Source organism: Ptiloglossa arizonensis, chromosome 2, assembly GCF_051014685.1.
Source record: "Ptiloglossa arizonensis isolate GNS036 chromosome 2, iyPtiAriz1_principal, whole genome shotgun sequence".
In the NCBI taxonomy this organism is placed as follows: Eukaryota; Metazoa; Arthropoda; class Insecta; order Hymenoptera; family Colletidae; genus Ptiloglossa; species Ptiloglossa arizonensis.
Window position 1 is genome coordinate 8,286,692 of NC_135049.1, and position 6,482 is coordinate 8,293,173.

Genomic DNA, 6,482 nt, shown 5'->3' on the forward strand with positions numbered 1-6,482 from the left:
ATGCCTGATGCAAAAATTATGAAAACCAATCAAGGAAGAAGGGATATAAAGGTATGTGAAAATACTTATAATACTATGGAGGAAGAACAGGAAAAAATTGTGGCAAAGTATATCATAGAAGCAGCAAAAATATATTAAAATTTGTGCCTGAATGGAATTAGACAACTTGTTTATGAACTTGAAAAGAAATATAAATTACTAATGCCACACCTATGAGAAGAACGTAAAATGGTGAAGACTGATTTAGTTATTTTATGAGAAGCCACAAGTTGCTAGTTTGTCACGTGTAATCAACTTTAACGAAACTAATGTAAATCTGTATCTTTTTTGATCATTTATAAAACATTTTGAATAAACATACATAATTTCGAAGCAAAATATCTATTAATATACAATATCGATGAAACAGGTGTCGCTACAGTTCAGAAACTAAATAAAAATATTTGTGTTTAAAAATGAGGCTAAAGTAAGTTGATGATCTGACATCTGCCGAACAAGGACAGTTAGTAAGAGTAACTTGTGATGTTAATGCTCTTGGAAATTATATATCTCCGATGTTTGTATTCCTCACGATTCGTTAAAAAGTTCATTTTATAATGAAAGGTCTCATTGGGTGTATTAAGAGTAAAAATTCCAATGGATAGGTACAAGAAAAAAAACTACTAATATTTTTAAAACACTCTCAACGATACACGTTTGCAACGAAAGAAAAGAAGGTTCTTCCCCTATTAGCTGATCATTCACCGCATATTTCTATTAAAGGTTTGGATTATTGCTCTGGAAATGGTGTAACAATTCTCTCTTTTTCACCTCAGTGTTCACACAAGCTGCAACGATTGGATCCACTCCTATATGACCCATTAAAAAAAGAAATTGACACCACTTGCGAAATTTGAATGCGTGATAACCCAAGAAACATTATGTCTGTTCATCACATTGCCACAATAGCTCTTCCAAAGTTACTGACACCATCTAATAATAGGTTGTTCGATAAGTTTTATCGAACGACAAAACTTATTGAACAACCTAGTATAGCACAGCAGCTTCGAATGCACCGATATATTTTCTTTTAACAGGAATATATGTATATATTTATAGCTCTTGATTACGTCCCACTGTTCGTCACATATAGACCTTTATCCATACCAGATAACGTGCTACCACAGCAGAATGGAATACTACAAATGAATGTCCACCATTACCATCAACATCTCATTGTGGTTTAGGATCTATATCACTTACTGAATGTCAACCATCAACATTTCCGACTTAGAATCGACGTCCAATAGCGAGATCAATATCTCGTTCTAACTTAGGATCTATTTCCAACAACGAAACTTTATTAATGGAAAATTAATAAATAAATTCATTTAAAAAATCTATAACTTACAATTAGTAGAAAGAAAAGAATAAATATTAAATATAAATATTAAATATAAGATTTATTTTTTATATAGATATACTTCGCATAAAAGTGTGTGCAGTACGATAAGATGAGCTGCAGTATTAAAACAAGTTCCACACTCTCGTACAACAAATACCGCAACATATAACGTGAACAAAAGAATCATAGCACTTAAACGAATGATGAAAGAAACTTTAAAAGAACGCAAAAATCTAAAAATTGATTTTTTAATCCATTTGCCTCTCCTTATGTTACAAGTCGCGATGCAGTCTTGGGTGGGTATCCAAATAGGTATTATCGGACTATCCAGCATTTTTACACCTATCTCTTATAATATCAATTAAAAATTCGGAATCGTTCGACAATTTTTACGAATATCGAATCTTTTGATAACGTTCAATTCATTCCAAGTATCGACGATGCTTTACTATTATTTTAACCGATTATTAGTATATTAATACCTGGGTAGTATTACCATACAAGTCACGACTTCAATTTTAGAAGTTGATCTCCTTAAAGTCTCTAAATCTTTCTTCCGTACGAACGAGATTATCTTCGAGACCAGTAGTTCCCATCATGAGAGCGATTCTCCTTCTCACGTGAAATCACATCAACATCGCAACATGGAAACGGTTACTTTCATTCCTGAGACACCGACCAGTCGAATGTTAACTGTCCGCCGGCAATTTTGTTACATTGAAATCGGCTATCGCGTTTAATCCGTGGCGTAAGTGCAACATGGCGCGATAAACAACCCACGGTAGTAATTTCCTCGCTTAAGAAAACGTGACCTTTCCGAATCGAGACGAACGTTTTCCGCTGTCTGTCTTTGTTGGCGGGAGTGTAGCTGAATACGCGAGCCGAGCATAATAGTGCCGGTTTCGCTCACGACCAATAGTGAAGCCACCTTTCCTTTCACTGTCATTATGCACGCATGCTTCTTTCACCTTGGCAACCGCTTTCATACGTCGCCGGTAAATCACTGCTCGAAGATCGACAACCCCATAATTTATGATGGTGAAGTCCTCCCAAGAACAACGTACATGGTCTTTAAACATCCTAGACCGCTCACACCGTCTGGATACAATTAATGATGTTCCATGAGAGTAGAGTTTCGATAGGTATTAGTTACATTTCATCGAATCACTATTCCCTTTTAGTTAAACTCATTGACAATTTGTACCTGATACAGGAAATACAACGCAATTGTACAAACGGTAGATGATGATGAAGTGGGTAGATTAAAATGCCTGGCGAAAAGATGTCAAGATGAATTCTGTACACTTTTTAAAGCACGTAAAAGATCTGGGCAAATCGAGAAATAAACTGGGAATTTGCGCTACTCTGTACGACGAGAAATACATGTATTAATTTTTCTCTTCGAAATTATCGGTTTCCATATCATTTGGTGTGCCTAGAGTACATTAGGTATCCCTACCACTGAGTATGCATCTTATTTCTGGGACGTGAGCATATGAAGGATAACGTTATGTTTGATACTTTGAAGAGTGTAGAAATCGAGTAGTTGCACTCTTAGCTTAATTACCAGTTGAAAACATTCTTAGGGATGAACACAAGTTTAGTTATTTTGATACCTGCAGCGACAAGCAACTGTAGATAAGGTTTCTGGTTAGCTGCATATTGAAACCTTGAGCGCACAGGGGCAGGTGCTACAGACCCGTATTAGCTTGTAATAAATGATAAGAAACACATTTCGAAGCTTGTGTATTCAAGGATATAAAGAAATATATTTAGAAAATTAAAATTATGAAAAATTAAAAAACAGATATTTTTTCTCTATTTGTTAAAAACGTTATCCTATATGACTTAGAAGAGATTGATTAATCCTTCGATTCCATTCCATTTTTTAAATAATTTTTGTCAAGTATTATCAACATTAATTATCGCGTCACAAGTACGATATAAAATTGGGACAAAATGTAATAAATTTCGCAAATAGTGTCAAAAATATTTTGTTTTTGAAAAAACAAAACACAACTCTGTGTGTGTGTGGCGCTTCAACATTGCCTATCTAAAGTAAATAAACTTATAGTATTCGAGTCAAATATCATTATCTCATTCACATTCAATATTTCTCACTCTGATACGAAAACCAGGCACTACTCTATATGTTTATTTTTATTTCTACACATTACATTTTATTTAATACAGCAATTCATATTTTATACAATTCTGGTAAAGTAAGTCCATATTATTATTATTATTAATTGCTAATTAATTTAATGTTAATTTCAGGGACAAATCATACGTGCTTCTTCTTCTTTGAGAAGACTGAAAGGAATTGCAAGGTAACATAATTCAGTCGTACGTGGACACATAATATTTTGGACTTCTTACATGGACGATAAAGGAGAAAGTAACTGCTCTGCTCGATTTTATTCAATTCAATTATAGTTACTTCACAATTTCTGGTTTAGACGATGGTAAATTCTTGCTTGCCTACAACTTGTTTCTACAGAAGGAAGTTCTACAGTTACGCAAAAACATAATGACTCGCGATCGTAAAACAACCTTAGTGAAACAAAACTCCCTCGTTTAAATAACTTGAAAAGAATGTTCTGATTGCGTTACTGAATGTTTGATTTTACGACTGAAAAGTAGTCGCGGTTGAGAGAAATTTTTTCTGCATCGTACGAGCAATGTAAAGTAGAAGTATCCGAGTTACGATACGTTTTGTATAACGATAATTGGAAAAGGTAATTAAGAAGAGCAAAAGAAGTTTTCAGTGGAAACAGACGGTTCGATAATAATTTAATTTTTACGAAATGGAACAGGCAACTCCGGACCACATTAGCACCGTAGAAAAATATTTCAATATATATTTTTTCAGCCAAAGTATTGTAAAATTAAATTTACTGTACAGATGTTATTCCTTTATGCTTGCTTATATAAGCTATAATTGCTCAATTCAAGTTTTAATTTAACTTCCGCCAATTGACGTTACCCGCCTATACTAATATATTTATTTTAAAAAAAGAAAACTTTTGACACTAAAAATTTTATTTTGCAATTCTTGGCAGTATTACAATAAATAAATTATTCGAAATACATAAACGAGGATATTATCAATTGTATATAAGAAATTAAACGTATTTTACAAAATTATACATTCTCTTATGAAATGAACCAAAACAAGTGTCGACATACAATCCTGGATTATTAGGATATATAATACTTGACATTCCCACGCAGTATTTTTTCTTCTTTTTTTCTGCGAACAATGTCGACATCTTTTTCTGGGACTTTGAGTATCGTACTCGTTTGACCCTATTTTATTGGTCATGTGTTTCTGAATCCTTGAGGTACTCTAGGCAAAATAAAGATCCCCAAATGATATGAAAAAATCGATAATCTCTAAGACAAAAATTACTAAATATGTTTCTTGTTGCACAAAGCAGCACGAACTCTGTATTAATTCTCAATAATTTCTATTCGATACTCAAAGTATGATATGTTATTACCAGAATATTTACAGTATAAGATGTAGAAATTTGAAAGTATTAATTGAAAAATGCAAATTCCCAATTTTTTGTACCAATATAACCACTTTCGAAGAGAGGGATAATAAACTATCATTTGATCTTGTCAGTCGATGCCACTCATACATTTATTGTATTGAATAATGGAAAGTGGTTTCTTTTTTAATATTCCCCTTTTGTTTTTCGTCTCCGCCATCGTGCTCTTGAATTCTGTCGAAATATATGTCATATATCTTTTATCCTTCCATTTTCCTATCGTTACTCCATCCTGATAATTACATTTTGTTTCTTCAGCTGATAATTTAGTACAAACAATAATAGGTTGTTCAATAAATTTTGTCATTCGATAAAACTTATTGCGCAACCTAGTATCTTCTAGGAGACCGTTTCTGACAATTCTCGACGTTTCTGTACCGTAGGTTTTGTTATCTAATAAAGTTTCTGCCAATTCTAAACAATTACAATAATTATCCGTAAAAACTGAGTGACCTTGGTTTAAGTAATCTTTCATAAGGTGTATAACAACTTTACTGTTTTCGTTCCAAGTATGGTTAAATTTTTTATTTTTCATTGCATTATTCTCGTCGTCGTTTTCATAAACAATATCTATTATCAAGAAAAATAATTTGCTAAAATCTCTGTAGAGTTTCAAGAAATAGAATCAACCACATCGAGAAGATCGTCCACCAGTAGCGCTATTTTCTCATTAGTATTACGAAATGAATAAATAAATATTTCTTTTTTAAGGACATACATATGTTAGCGAATACTGTTATTTGCGACCTACCAAACGAAACAGTAGTAGTGAAAAACGACAATAATATTTATCTTGGTCTGAATTCGACCTACATCATTCTCCTGAACTTCAGTGTTTGAAGGTAGCATATTGTCCAAGTTCGATTCAGCTTCAAGGTTCGATTCTCTTGCAAGGTCAATCTTCAAGTTGCTCGTTATCAGTGTCATTCACATTTGTAAAATTAAAAACATGTCAACGATACATATAAAACGGATATTGAAAAACTAGCGTATCGAAATTACGCTTACGTTATTAATTATATTATCACCGATTAATTGTGCTAACCAATACGTCCGAGTTGATTCTCTCAATACTTCCAGGAACTTTCAAGCCCGTTTTCCTGCAATTACCGTGGGTCTACTATATTTATAAACAGTGCCGTACGCAAGAATTCCGCGCTGAGCAGGAACATGTAATAAACGATAGCGATCTTCGCGAGCCAACAAGCACGAACGCTAGATCGCACGGCCTTGGAAATTGTATTTTCAGTTTTTAGTACTCACTGGGGAATGTGTTAATAAATGGACAAACAGAACCTAAATACGTCCACACATACGACCGAAAACTTTCAGCCCAAAAACCACTGCTACATTCTGTTCGAGTAGAAACACCGCTTACGAAATCATCCTGCCAAGGGTCGAAGGAAATAAGACTTGGCTGAGATCGTTTGCATTGTGCCAGGACAGGTAGGCCACTGGGGGAACAATACCTGGTGGTGGGCGAAACATTTCGGATCCAGCGGAATGCACGTTACCGCGGCTTTCAGTCGAGCCTCGGCCTC

General features: G+C 34.0%; 1 pseudogene; it reads left to right on the forward strand.

Annotated features, from left to right (window-relative positions):
* LOC143154781 (uncharacterized) lies at window positions 1–1,472 on the forward strand (annotated as a pseudogene).
* Window positions 1,473–6,482: the final 5,010 nt, after the last annotated feature.